The sequence below is a fragment of the Ursus maritimus genome, unplaced genomic scaffold, assembly GCF_017311325.1.
Source record: "Ursus maritimus isolate PB19 unplaced genomic scaffold, ASM1731132v1 scaffold_19, whole genome shotgun sequence".
In the NCBI taxonomy this organism is placed as follows: domain Eukaryota; kingdom Metazoa; phylum Chordata; class Mammalia; order Carnivora; family Ursidae; genus Ursus; species Ursus maritimus.
Genome location: NW_024424341.1, coordinates 39,996,809 through 39,999,830, shown reverse-complemented (window position 1 = coordinate 39,999,830; position 3,022 = coordinate 39,996,809). Strand labels below are relative to the sequence as shown.

The 3,022-nt window shown below is 66.6% G+C and overlaps 1 protein-coding gene across 2 annotated transcripts in view; it reads right to left on the bottom strand.

Moving 5' to 3' along the window:
- KCTD15 (potassium channel tetramerization domain containing 15) overlaps positions 1–2,311 on the bottom strand; it is a 16,986-nt gene extending 14,675 nt beyond the window's left edge. Inside the window, exons 1-2 of one of the 2 annotated variants that reach the window (XM_040633713.1) lie at positions 2,190–2,311; positions 424–521 (exon numbers count right to left, since the gene is read on the bottom strand). The gene's annotated coding sequence lies outside the window, so the exon portion shown is untranslated. The remainder of the gene's footprint in view (positions 1–423; positions 522–2,189) is intronic. The other variant, XM_040633714.1, reaches the window with a different exon arrangement.
- Positions 2,312–3,022: the final 711 nt, after the last annotated feature.

Sequence of the window (3,022 nt, the reverse complement as noted above, 5' to 3'; positions counted from 1 at the left end):
GGGGGGGGGGGTTTGCTACTAGACAGTGATATTTAATTTATACTCTCACTGGGGTTTACTCAGGGTCTGCTGCTTGTGACATTCCTGACTTCTGGCCAGCTCAGAAAAGCCAAGCAGGTCACTTATCTCAAGGAAGTTCTTTGAGACCAAAACAGATCTCAGGATGGGTGATCCTGCCCTGGGAAGCTCTGCTGGGGGAGGAGTCAGAAGGAAAGCCACACTGAGGATAAACTGTGCTGGAAGGAATTCCGATGGAAATTCTATCAAAGCGGACTGCGCAATGTTTTCCCAACTACCAGGAACGCGACTCAAGTGACATTTAACACCAAGTACCCATCACAAAAGCTCTTCAGTCCAATTGTCATCCAAGCCTCTTTTCCACCACAAGCGCAACCTGATGTTCACAGCAAACCAGAAACTCACCATTGGAAGCCCCAGGCTTTACGCCTCGACCAGAACCTCCAGGGCTGCCTCGGGCAAACGCATCTGTGCAGGACAACGACCTTTCCCGGACACCACTGCTGCGGTCAGAAGCACAAAAGTGGGTGGCAGTAAGACACAAGTTCAGTCCTTCAACACCACCAGCAAACCCCCGACCCCACGACCCAGCCCCAGCGCGCAGCGGCCGTCCCGAGGCTCGCCCAAACCGCCTGTTGCAGGGGCCTCCGCGGTGTGGTGTGCTCCGGGGCCTGCGGGATTCAAAACTGGCTAGGTACTGACCTGCTTCTCGGAGCTGCGGTGGGAGCCCCGGGTCCCGTGCCCGCCCGCCGCCGCCGCCGCCGCCGCCGAGCCCCGCCCGCCCGAGCAGAGGGAAGCGAGCAGAATGCCACGCTCATTTACACACAAAATGATTTTGTGTCCCATTGTGCTCGCAGTTGTTCAGCTCTCTGGGGGTCATTAAACTGGCTGAGCTGCGGCAGCTTGAGACGATTTCACTAAATCGCTTCTTCGTGAAGTCGCTTCTTTGCTAAGCTGTTATTTTAACCATAAAAGGTAAACAGAAGGCGCCTCCCGAGCTCCCTTCAGCTCTGCGCCCTGGGCGCCAGCCGCGGGCTAGAGTGCCAGGGGCCTGCAGAATGGTCCTGGGGGTGGGGGTGGCGGGAGTGGGCCCGGAGGGGGGCGAGCGTGCCACCTGGTGCGCGCCAGCCCCGCCGCAGAGCCCGCCGGCCGGTGTGAACTTCGGGGCGGCCAGAGCCGGCTGGGCCAAGGCCGGCGGCGCCGCGGGGCGGGGGTGGCCACGGAACCCGAAGTGCCTGGCAGGGCGGGGAGGGGTGTGCGGCGGGGGCGGGGCGGAGGACAAAGTTAAATCAAGAGGCAGACACTTAGAGACCACAGATGGGAAGCTCGCCTAATTAAGGACGTAAAAGCGCTTTTGTTCTCAAAGTTTATTGTTGCCGGAATTTAAAAAAAATTAATTGAAACTAATGCTGTTATTCACTCGTGCAGTTAAATTCCTTCATGCACATTTGAGACACGGAGTGAAAACTTGAAGCTTATCTTTCTGCAGTCGAGGTGGGGGGCGCGGGAGGACGGAAAGGCGTTTGGGCTACGGGAGAGGGGCGTTTGCGAGTGTGTGCCCCGTGCGCGCGTCCAGGTCAGGGAGGACCCGCGGGCAGCCCCAGCCGGAGGCGACCACCGCGTCTCCGTGCGGCGCGCTGGGCCCCCGACCCCGTGCACCTGGGACCACTACCAGCTCGCCCGCCCCTCCCGCCCCGTCTCGGACGCGGGGGGTGGGCGTCAGAGGACGCACATCTGTCCCGTTAGAGACTTTTTCTGATTTGGGCGCCAAGCCGGGCCCTGTGCGCCCCAAAGCCCCAGCTGCGTGAGCCCGGTTCTGACCCCGGAAACTCGCTGGCCCTGCAGGGCGCTCGGCCCTGCACTGAGGCCCGAGTGCCGGGACCTGCAACACCCCCCCACATCCCGCCCCGCGCGGCCGGAAGCTCCGCGCCCGCCCGCGTGGGGAGGGTCCACCCGGGGCTAGGGCCAGCCCACGTGGGCAATCCCCCCCTCCCGCGCCAGGCCTTTGTGCTGGGTGCCCCCGCGCCGCCAGCCCCCGCCGCCCGGCACCGGGACAAAGCAGCCGCCCCCACCCAGGTCCGAACCCCAGCCGAGCGACTTTCTCGGTATCGCCGCCACTTTGGGGACAGGGGTGCGCGGCGCTGAGCGGTGGCCGTCCGCGCGGGGCTTACCTCGGAGCCGGAGCGGCGGATCGGGCTCGGGCGCAGCCCCCGCCCCCCGCAGCCGCCGGTCTCGGGCGCCGGGCGCAGCCTCGCCGCCTATGCTCGCTGCGCGGGTCGCTCCGGTCTCGTCCTGGAGTTACTTTCTCTCTCGCCCCCAACCCTCCCCCCACCCACCCCTCCCGCCCCGGCCCCCGCTTCGCGCGGCCCCTCGCGGCGCGGCGCGCCGGGGCCTCCCCTCCCCGCCCTCCCCTCGCCTCCTCCCCTCCTCGCGGCCGCCGCCGCCGCCACCGCCGCCTCCGCCTCCTCTTCGCGCCGCTCTCCGGCTGCCCTCCCGCCGCTCCCACCTCCTCTCCTCCCTCCTCTCTCTCCAGCGGCCTTCCCTGATTGCTGGCGAGAAAATCAGCCCCCCACCCCAGTCCGTAGCCCGCGCCCCGTCGCGGCCGAGCCCCGACGCAAAGGGCAGCGATCCGGCTCCAAATTACCCAGCGCGGCGAGCGCGAGCGGGAGCGCGCGGCGACTCCTGGCTCGGGGCTCGGCTGCGCCGCGGGGCAGAGGATTAGAGTCGCAATTAGCTCCGCGCGCCCGCGCCTGCCGCGCTCGGCGACAAAAATGCGCTGTTTCCCCTCCTTTCGCCGGGCGATCCCCACCCGCCTCTCCCGGAGCCTGCGCCTTCCCGCCGGGGCCTCCGCCAGGACCCTCCCGGGAGCGGTGCGTCCGGGCCCCCGCGCCCTCCGCCGCCCAGCCCCCCGCCCCCCGCCGGCCGGCCACGCGGCGCCCGGGCCTCCTCCGGGCTCGGGAGGGGGCGGGGGAGAAGCTGATTTTAATCATTGTCATTTCATCTG